The following is a 12,028-nucleotide window of genomic DNA, read 5'->3' on the forward strand; positions in this document are numbered from 1 at the left end:
CCAGTGCGCGTTCTTAGCCGGGTGCGCTACATCCCAGCCCCCGACAAGTGCCATGCGAGAGTGGGCATCCAGCCTGGCGTATTGTGCTGGCCCAGCGTGTTTGGTCTCCGGCACTGCCGAAGTCTCCCGCCTGTCAGTCGCTGCCGGAGTCTCCCGTCTATTCGGGGCCCACTGCAAGGGTCCCCAGTCCGAGGGCGGCAGCGAGGGTCGCCGCTCCAAAGGCGCCACTTAAGTGAGCCAAGACTATGGTGGAGTGGGGTCCGCGCCAGAGCCGCCACTGAGGACGGATGGTTTAATGTAGAAATGTTTAGAAACATATTATATTCTTATTTACATATTCTATTCTTACTTTCTCTGCGCAATTGTAATAGTATAAAATTATATCATTTCCCCCCCAAAAATGTTGCATACAATTTAGCTCAGTATTTGAAATATTTATTTTATAAACGGGCCCAGTACTTCAGTAACCAAAGTGTATCCTCCCTGCATTTTATAGACAATACCTTTTACCCCAAAGCACAAATCAATGAACCTTTCCCACTATTTAAGAATCAGAGTAGGGAGGGGAATATTTAAAAAGGTGGAATTTATATAAAAGGTAGAGGTAGTAAAGTAGAGTGGGGACAACAGATTTGAAATGAAATGGTGTACAGATAGAATCTACCGTAGGTTGGAGTTTAACAGCAGTGTGCCTGATAGATGCCAACGCTCCATGACCATTTGAAGTAATACGTAACTGAGCTTCAAGAACACAAGAATCTGACATTATCATAACAAAATAACCTACATGCATGGCACCTCTAAGTCCAATGGCTTGTCATGCTAATGATACTGATCTGGGAAGATATTATACCGTTTTTAGGGAAATAGGATAATAACAGGTTATTTGAATATCTTGGTTGACCATCACTGTAATTTGAAACAGGAGAAATTGCTTTGAGTCAAATTCAATAAACCCTGCAGTACAATTACTATATTCTAAGCATGCTGTTATCCCCATTGAAATGGTAATCATCTGTCAGCTTAGAAATGTCAAGCTTTTTACAGTATTGCATGTTCACATATAGATTGTATCAGAATGTCAGTACAGTACCACATGTTCCCATATATATTGTATCAGAATGTCAGACAAGTCAGAGCAATCCTTATATATGATCCTTATCTTACGTCTTAGGGCTGCTGGATCCTACCATTATGGGACATTTTGAACAGGGGATAGGAATATTTTATGCCATGTCTTGTGTTGCTGTTCCATGTTACGCACTGCAGTGTGGGTTGAAGAGGATACATGAGGTTGCAAACAAACTCTCCCTGACTACTAAGTTTTGAGATGAAAATGTATGAAGTCCGAGGTCATTTTGTAAATTGCAGATCAGAGGTGTTGAGTAGCTCTGTGGGAGGAGTGTAAACATGAGGATGGATGGAGGGTTGGATCACCTCCCTCTCTCTTCCCCCTTCACATTAACTGGCTATAAATATAGACAGTGCTGATGATCGCAATTATTTTCATCTTGTATTAAGGAACTGACGCATCTTCTTCAATGAAACAAGTCTGATGGGTTTCATCAAGAATGCTTAGATGACGTCCATGTAATTGAAATTAGCATCATGATCTCAGTAAACAGCTCCTCTGTAAGATGTTAGAGGTGCAATGAACAAGGCAGTATGTGTCATCATTCACTTCTGGTTATGCCTGGGGTTGCAGACACTCTTCAGCTCAGAGGACTACTTCTACATTTTATTTTGAAAGGAAAATGAACTGAGACTTGGCATATCATAGATTTTTTTTGTGCAGAGAAGGGAACATGTAGACAGTAACATGAACATATAGACAAAATAGTGAACATTGCAGCAAGAATGAGCTGAGACAAGGTGTCATCAGTGAACATACAGTAAGTAGTACTGCTGGTGATATTAAAGACTACATGGGAGGTGTGTGCTGTCTGCATGTCTGAGAGATATTTGTAAGTTAACATGTACCGTCATAGCCTACATGTCTATCAACTGTCTCATCTGAAACGTTGATGGATATTGTTATCTGTAGGATTTTGTCTGTAAACAACAAAGACTAAGAGCTTCAGAACAAAACATAATTGTCCAGCCAAAGATGGTTTAACTGGTGAGAAGGGTGATTATGTTCAGCTGTTAATCATACACAGAAAGATAAATCACCATGACAATGAACCAAAGTCCTGGTTTGCTTTTCCATTTTGTCTGCAGCTCTTCCTCGAGCCTACTGTTTGTCCAGTGATTGTAGTGACATCACAGGTGTGGTTGTGTAATGGTTGTTTCCTGGTTGGCCACCCAGATGATCAGAGCGCTGGCTGTCTCTAATGATGCTGCTCGTAGCTAACTCACCTCCAAGGCTGACAGAGCTTCATTAGTTTCTTCAGGATGAACGTCTGCCTTTTCGACTCTGTCCCTCTAAAGCTACATCTCAAGGGTCAGTGATGGCACCTTCCTTCCTTTGGTCTATTTATACATCCTGTCCCTGTGCCTCAATGAGCTTTCTTACACACTAGATGTGCAGGTTGGACGCATAACAACAATTGAGCCTGACTAGACCACAAACATTCACCAGTATACAAACTCAACAATAACACCAAAAAACATAAATTATCATTGAATACTGATTTATTGGTTTTCTTTATGTTATGTTTAAATTACAAATATGGGAATCTCAATACATCATTGAGCCAGCCATAGTGTACAATATACTAAACCAACAACAAGGCGCCATTCAACTGAGATGAAAAACAGTGAAAAGAGAAATCATGTAGAAGTTCAAAGGAGGTGACATACTGTAGTGAGAACTAACATAAAGGCTAAACCAGCCATCTGCACATTTTCTGCAGGTTCAGCAATTCCAAATTCCTTTTTTAAATATGACCCCATTCTATGACACTTGAAAAATCAACAGTCCACCATTGGAGCTGCTCTCTAGTGTGTTGTCCTGATTTGGGGAATCACACAGTAATCTTTCTTTACAATGGCAAGAACAAAGCATCACTGGTCGATAGACATTGCCAAATATGGTAAGCAACTGGAAGAATGGTTGAACTGTGAATCTGAATATTCCAATGAGTGAGGCATCAGCCGTTGACAGAAGTTATTGGAAACAGTAACCTGCTGCTTCTCATATGTAGCTTAAACAGGACACTTTCCCACGAAGCAACTGGGCTTTAAAAGAGCAGTAAAATCCCCAACATCAGGAGGAGCAGCAGGAGAACCGGAGCTCATCATGGACAGTTTATTTATTTAGGACACAACCAGGACACATCCCCTCCATCTGGGCTGCCACGAGGGGGGCACTGAAACACTGAAACAGGCACACACGCATCATCCCGCCCGCCTGGTACAGAAGCGTTATCCTTACTGTTGAGTACAAATCAGCTATGACACCAAGGCCATCATCATGAAGATAATCATGAATATAATCCACGATGATTGACAAGTAATGACGCAATGCATTAATGTGAGGACTTTACCATACATGTACAACCTATTGATTTGACAGTGATCCTACTCGGGTGAATAAAGGTTTGTTCACAAAACAAACCCTCTCCCCCTTGGGTCTCTGTCTATCACAGAGAATTCTGGGGTGTGCTTGGTCTGGAGTGGGGGATAAACAGACAAACTGCAGTAACGTGAACCTGTTTCAGATGGATTTGGTGATCATTGAATTGTCAGTACAGTAGCTGTCAAAAGTTTCAACCATGCACCTACATCAGTGTCAAAGCACCAAGTTCAGCCAAATAACCATAAATTAATATGAATATTTATGACATCCATTCAGCATGGAGAGCTGATGGGGGCATGGAGAAGGGGCTTGTGAGTGTGTATGTGTGTGTAGCATCAGACCCTGAGGCTCAATAAAATCTGCAGACATAAAATGACATTGAGGGGAGATAAAGGTAACAGGTGGCTAACTAAACTAAAATCATTGGTAAACGATAAATGTGCCTTCTTAGCCATATTCAATACCTCCTTCATAATCATACTATTATAGAAGGAAGTCACAAACCTCCTGTACTAATTTCTAGTTGTACAACCACCACAGATCATGTTTTGCCATCATTGAATCAAGGAGCACTTGGACCAGCTCTTGCATGGTAAAACCTTTGATTAGTGCTAATGAAATCAGCATCCCTCTCCAGAGCATAAATCCTATTCAATAGAGCACACTTCATCAGGGATCGTAACGCTGAGCACATCAAAGACACTAACAACCAAGCTAGCATAAATAAACTAATCTAGGAAACATTTCCTGGATCAAAAGAGAGCCTTTTGTTATTTTATAAATCTTTTTACAGTATAATGCCCAAAATACGTATTTTATATTTGTCTGTGTTGATCTCAGGAATGTGTTGATCTCAGGTCTAATAAAATGACTAAATAAAGCTTTGTTGTTTTTTATAGATGGCTGTTGGTGGTTCCATTTCCTTCAGCCAAGGAATCACCATCCTACATCTGCACCAACACACGTCACACATCATCAGGCATGAGACAATCCCTTGAGTTCAAACAAAAGTCTATGAATCTAAATCCCACAAACGTATAAGTGAGATGGTGAAGCTTATTTAGCTATAGAGATGTTTTTCAAAGCCCATATTTAGAAGGAGCATCACAAGGGACATTATGGCAATGATGGTGACTCATCTCTTTGTGATACATACACAACAATCGTGCCACACAAAATATTCCTGGGCTGTGTTTACCCGGCATGTCCCCACCTCTTTGGAAAGCTTTCCATTATAAATGAGCGAACACAATATGTGTGATGATGTTCCTGTGATCCAATAGGGGATTGTCTTTGCATGTGGTCATTTGTGCAGATGAAAGAGAGCCCATAGACTGTTCTAGTGATACATATAAAAGAGCTTATGACATAAAAATTGGATTTGAATGTGCCATAAACTGAGAAGAAAATTAAGTTAATTTCCCTTTCAAATTGCAATATAAATGCTAGAAGAGTTTAAATGAATGGAATACTACCGAATACTTTTGTGCATTTATGGTTCTCCCAATAAAATAATACACCAAATAAAGTGACAACTCTATGATTTTAGCAGTGCCATCCACATAGTGTCTCCTTAATGGTACTGTTCTTCCTCTGGGGTGTAGAATACTGGGAGGAGAACCTGTTATTATCTCTATCTACTCAGCCAGGTAGACGTGCTCTTAGCTCAAGTCAACGCTCACAGAGATTGAACTACCCTTGTCACAAGGTGAATTCGTGGCAAACCTGGAAGTCTGATTATTCCTTCCATTTTATGAAATTAACTGTGATTCAATTAGTATGCTGGTCTCTTGTCAAACAAGTCAGTAATCAATGGCCTTGGTGGTGGATACATCTCCCATTTTTTAAATTTACCACAGTTAAACTTAGATGGATCAAAACTGGGAGTTTTCATGTTCAAGCAGAGAGAGCAATCTCTGACAGGCAAGTTTATGTCTGCTGGGGGCACAGCAGGAAACAAACGGCTCAACCAATCAATTTGCTCCAATCCCTCAGATTAAAAGAGGTGCCATGCTATGTTTTCAATAACAACCAAAACCACAAAGACAATTTTACAGAATTCCCATTTCCCAGTACTGGGCATCACCCCAGGTTGGGCTGTGTAAAATCATTTGAAAACATCATGGAGATTCATGCTTTCTCAGTGGGAGGAGTGAGGGGGCTGATTGATTGGTCATTTCATACCATTCATTCAGAAATGTTTCAGTTGTCATAGTCCCCTCCTTTGGCATGACAATCCTTTCTATTGAATGAGGGCAAACTACAAGCTGCGTGTGAGATGGGGATCCTCCTACAGGAGTTGTAGGCCTATGCAGTTTGGTGGCTTTCATTGTATGGCCCCACGGCCTCTTTCTTACAGCACAGAGCAATAATTACTGACTTTTCATTCCCCTCTGGTACCTGCCAGCGCATCCCACCCCCTAACACAGCTGATTAGACACAGCTGCAGTACGCTGCTTTCCTCCACTCCACTTCCACACCCTCTTATCTCTGGAACCCAATGAACAATCATCTCACACCACAAAAGACCCATTCAATGGTCCACAATTGTCTGAACAGGAATAAAGACTGATTTATATACTACCTGAAGAAACTTAAAACATGTATGAGCAGTAGAAGATGGCATCCGGGTTGATATCAAATGGGGTTTAGTTTGTGATGTAATGTACTACACTACAGGTTTTCTCAGTCCTAACCTACAATGACATTCAGGTACTGCCGGGTTGGTCTTTGGATCTATTGTCTGTTGCCGATACCACCAGAGGGTTCAGTCTGCAGAGCCCCCCCCCTGTGCCTGGTCCTGTCTTGTCCTATTCTGCAGACGAGCCCTGACATTCACAAGGACAGACGTGACTGATCGACCCGACATCACCAGCAACAACTGAATCAGAAAAAATACTCTAATTTCCCACTTATCTGCAGAGGAGGTGTATTTTGGTCAGAGTGCCTCATGGTGTTGAAGACGTCACGGTCCCAGGGGTGTGAACAGCAGGCAGAGATAAGCTCTCTGACTAGCTGTCAGAAAAACACACGGACACACACACGTTCTAACGCTTCAGACAGACACAGCTCCTCAACTGCTCTGATCAACCGCTTTGATCATGCCAAGCAACATAAAACTACAGTGCTATGATTGATTTGCTTAATGTCAGTAATGTTTCAAATCTGTATTTTAGACCTTGAGATTATAGGCAATACCACGAGAAACTCAATATATATTCTTTCCAAAACATCTGCATAAAGGGTACTGAGGGCAGAAGTTGGAACAGAATCAATTGTGTAATTTTGGAAGAAATGATCTCCACCCACCAGAAAGCTTCTAAATCAACACCAACGTAAGACATCCGCTCCAATCTGCATTTTACCCGTAGTAATTTGTGCTTTGTTTCAGCTTTCAATGCTATGTCATTATCAATGCCTTTGAATGGGTTCCCCCCAATACAAAACAATAAACTAAATAGCTAAATAATTATATTACAAAGAAAGATGCAATACATAATTCAGGTATTTCCTAAGGGTTGTTAATCAATTGTCTCTCCATCCCAAAAAGAATCATGTTAATTCTAGTTCCCAGTGTGTATTTATTTCAATTAAATGTATTATAATGTAATACAATTTATTTGTTTATTTCATATTTGTTTTTATTAGTCTTGTCTGTGGTTACCGTTGAGGGCCACATTGGAAATAAGTGCTGTATAATGCTTTCATGTGTTATCTTTCATTCCAAATTTTCTGCCTGTTCTATTGCGAGATTCTTAACAATAGAATGATTGTTTGGTGGTGATTTTGTGGTAGTTTGGTGACGCTGGCAACAGTACGAATTCAGGCGTGTTTTGGGTGTGTTTTTGTTTTCTAACGTTGTCCTTACTTAAGTTAACCCTAGCCCTGACCTTACCCTAACCACTCACTAGCATGCCTAAATATTATACTCGTTGTGAGATCATGTTACAGAAAATGTATCAATCAATTAAATAAACCATGTTTTACCATGAATACCTAGATCTCACCTTATTCATCAAGTTTAATAATTGAATTGTCTGTAACAGTATGCTAATGAAGTTATTCAGGAGTATCCATACACAGTATTTAGAATTTAACATGATCTCTGATTCTCTTCATGCAGTGCAACTAGATCCTGTTTTGATGTGAATAAAGGAACCAGCAGTTCAAAAGCATGAGAGGAAAATCCTCAGAGTCCAAGGGCTATTCTACTCAACAGGGTGCAGACAGGTTGAAAGGCAGTGATTTGGTAGTGTGAACAGGGGAATGACAGGGTATACTAAAACTGCAGTTAATTGTGCTACAGCAGATAATCTGAGAATCTGATGCCAAGAGAAACAGAAACAATGTGGTCTAACCATAAAGACACAGCATAACAATCTGAGGGTAGAATATCAAAAAACCCTATGCCTTATAGAGGATGGTTTTGCTGGACAGTATTGTTGGTCATTGCTGCCTGGTATCGTTGTAATCTATGGCATTGGTCCTAGTTTTAGCATATGACTGTTTGATTAATGCAGGCCAGTGAGAGGTTATCCATTCCAATATTCAATTTAAGGCTCAACAGCACCTCCCGATAGGTGGAATTTACTGTTAACAAGCAACCGATGTTAAACCTTCAGGCCTGCTGCTGAAGAGGGATATTGAAGAGAAACTGAAAATTCAACACAGAGGACATCAAAGCACCCACTCTGCAAAATGAGTAACAAACTCCTTATTAGATATTCACCGATCTCCTAGGATACAGCCGACACACACAATAACAATCCAGCTAAATTATTGCTTGTATAATGCTCTTGAATAATGCTCTTCTTACAAAATTATTGCTAGCCAGGAGCAGGGCAAGTGTTGGCCGGCGCTGTGAGAGGACACCGGCAGATGAAGGAAGAGTGGAACCATTTCTAGGCTTCCGGTGTGACAGTACAGCACAGCACATATCAATGTCAAAATACAATAGGGAAGATGACGTAAATGGCTCACACTTCAAGATACATCATCTAATAAATGGAAGCAGAAATCCCAATATTATCCTCTGTTTATATCCCAATAACATAAGCAGAGGATAACAGATTTGTAAATTATACAGGAAATGTTTACTAAAACCGGGGCTATGTAGAGCCAGGACCAAGCAGCAGAGTTCGTGCCAGTTTATTGCTGTCACAACCCACACATTCAGTTGATACAATCGCTGAGACACCAAATGCCATGAGAATGTCAGACTCACTTTTTAAAGAGACAACTGGCTCAGAGCCACAACCAACATCCATCTCTGCAACAGCACATAAAATATGGGATATCTCTACCTATTACAGGAAAATACATTCATAAATGCTGGCGAGGTCTAGAGAAAGACCAGTATTAGAGAGAATGCATTAAGAGAAACAAAATAGTAGGCTCTATTGATAAGTTTGATGTGATTTATTAGGATCTCCATTAGCCGACACCAATGGTGCAGCGAGTCTTACTGGGGTCCAACACATAACCAAAAATACATTACAGACAAAAAAAAAGACTGTAGTGTGTGTGTGTGTGTGTGTGTGTGTGCATCTATCAGTTCACATACATGTCAGTACATACACACAACAAGTAGGTCGCATGGGGGAAAGGAGTTGTGGTGTAAGGTGTTGCTTTATTTATTTTTTGAAACCAGGTTTGCTGTTCACTTGCTTGAATTTCTTCCTTGAATTTGTTCTGGAACTAGGGACTGTGAAAAGACCCCTGGTGGCATGTCTTGTGGGGTAAGTGTGTGAGTCAGTGCTGTGTGTAAGTTGACTATGTTGACTATTTCCAACACATTAATGTTTCTTAAAAACAAGACTCTCAACCAAGAGAGACTGGCATGCATAGTATTAATATTAGTTTTCTGATTACAATAAAGAGGAAGGCGTGCTGCTCTGTTCTGCGCCAGCTGCAGCTTAACTATTTCTTTCTTCGCAGCACTTGACCATACGACTGGACAATAATCAAGGTAAGATAAAACTAGAGACTGAAGGACTTGCTTTGTGGAGTGTGGTGTCAAAAAAAGCAGAATATCTCTTTATTACAGACAGACCTCTCCGAATCTTTACAACCATTGAATCTACAGTACCACTCAAAAGTTTGGACACACCTACTCATTCAAGGGTTTTTCTGTATTTTTACTATTTTCAACATTGTAGAAAAATAGTAAAGACATCAAAACTATGAAATAACACATATGGAATCATTTAGTAACCAAAAAGTGTTAAACAAATCTAAATATATTTTAATTTTGAGATTCAAATAGCCACCCTTTGCCTTGATGACAGCTTTGCACACTCTTGGCATTCTCTCAACCAGCTTCATCAGGAATGCTTTTCCAACAGTCTTGAAGGAGTTCCCACATATGCTGAGCACTTGTTGGCTGCTTTTCCTTCACTCTGTGGTCCAATTCCTCCCAAACCATCATCTCAATTGGGTTGAGGTCAGGTGATTGTGGAGGCCAGGTCATTTGAAGCAGCACTCCATCTTGGTCAAATAGCCCTTACACAGCCTGGAGGTGTATTGGGTCATTGTCCTGTTGAAAAACAAAATGATAGTCCCACTAAGCGCAAACCAGATGGCATTTCGCTGCAGAATGCTGTGGTAGACATGCTGGTTAAGTGTGCCTTGAAATCTAAATAAATAACAGCTAGTGTCACCAGCAAAGCACCCCCACACCATCACACCTCCTCCTCCATGTTTGGGAACCACACATGCGGAGATCATCCATTCACCTACTCTGTGTCTCACAAAGACACAGCGGTTGGAACCAAAAATCTAAAATTTGGACTCATCAGACCAAAGGACAGATCTCCACCGGTCTAATGTCCATTGCTCCTATTTCTTGGCCAAAGCAAGTCTCTTCTTCATATTGGTGTTTTTTGGTAGTGGTTTCTTTGCAGCAATTTGACCATGAAGGCCTGATTCACACTGTCTCCTCTGAACAGTTGATGTTGAGATGTGTCTGTTACTTGAACTCCATGAAGCATTTATTTGGGCTGCAATTTCTGAGGCTGGTAACTCTAATGAACTCTGGGTCTTCCTTTCCTGTGGTGATCCTCATGAGAGACAGTTTCATCATAGCACTTACTGGTTTTTGGACTGCACTATAAGAAACTCTCAAAGTTCTTGAAATGTTCTACATTGACTGACCTTCATGTCTTAAAGTAATTATGGACTGTCGTTTCTCTTTGCTTATTTGAGCTGTTCTTGCCATAATATGGACTAAGTCTTTTACCATATAGGGCTGTCTTCTGTATACCAACCCTACCTTTTCACAACACAACTGATTGACTCAAATGCATTAATTAAGAAGGAAAGAAATTCCACAAATGAACTTTTAACAAGGCACACCTGTTAATTGAAACGCATTCCAGATGACTACTTCGTGAAGCTGGTTGAGAGAATGCCAAGAGTGTGAAACGCTGTCATCAAGGCGAAAGGGGGTAAAATAAACCTGTCTCACGTCAGTCTAATCGGAGCTCACATTCCCTATTAGTGGGTGAACAATCCAACGCTTGGTGAATTCTTCCACCTTGAGAATCTCAAATATAAAATATATTTAGATTTTTATAACACTTTTTTTGGTTACTACATGATTCCATATGTGTTATGTCATAGTTTTGATGTCCTCACTATTATTCTACAATGTCAAAAATAGTACAAATACAGAAAAACCCTTGAATGAGTAAGTGTATCCAAACTTTTGACTGGTACTGTATATGTTTTTCCCATGAACTTTTACAATCTAAGGTAACCCGAGGTAATTTAGTCTCCTCAACATGTTCATTACAAGATTTTGCTGAGGTGTAGAACTCAGGGAATGATTTTTACCGAATACAATGCTCTTTGTTTTAGAGATGTTCAGGACCAATTTATTAGTGGCCACCCATTCCAAAATTGACTGCAACTCTTTAAGGATTTCAGTGACTTCATTAGCTGTGGTTGCTGATGCATATATGGCTGAATAATCACTATACATGGATACACATGCTTTGTTCAATGCCAGTGGCAGGTTAATGGTAAAAATAAAAAAGTAGAGGGCCCAGAGAGCTTCCCTGTGGTATGCCACACTTTACATGTTTTGATATTAGAGAAGCTTCCATCAAAGAAAACCCTGAGTTATATCATATAGATTGCCATATCATGGATTCAGGGCTGAGGTTGAAAAGCCATAACACTGAAGTTCTCAACAACAGGTTATGGTCAATAAGATCAAAGGCTGAACAAAAATCTAACAGTACAGCTACCATAATCTTCTTATTTTCAATTGTGTCAATGCAGTACATGTTGAGGGCCCTTCTTTGTAAGCATGCTGAAAGTATGTTGTTCATTTGTTTACAGAGAAATAGCATTGTATTTGGCCAAACACAGCTTTTTCCAACATTTTGCTAAGCGCTGGCAGCAAGCTGATAGGTCTGCTGTTATAACCTGTAAAGGCCGCTTTACCACTCTTGGGTAACGGAAAAACTTTCCTCTAGTCTCAGATTAAAGATATGACAGATAGGA

Source organism: Oncorhynchus mykiss, chromosome 2 (assembly GCF_057628025.1).
Source record: "Oncorhynchus mykiss isolate SJ-2025 chromosome 2, ASM5762802v1, whole genome shotgun sequence".
NCBI lineage: Eukaryota > Metazoa > Chordata > Actinopteri > Salmoniformes > Salmonidae > Oncorhynchus > Oncorhynchus mykiss.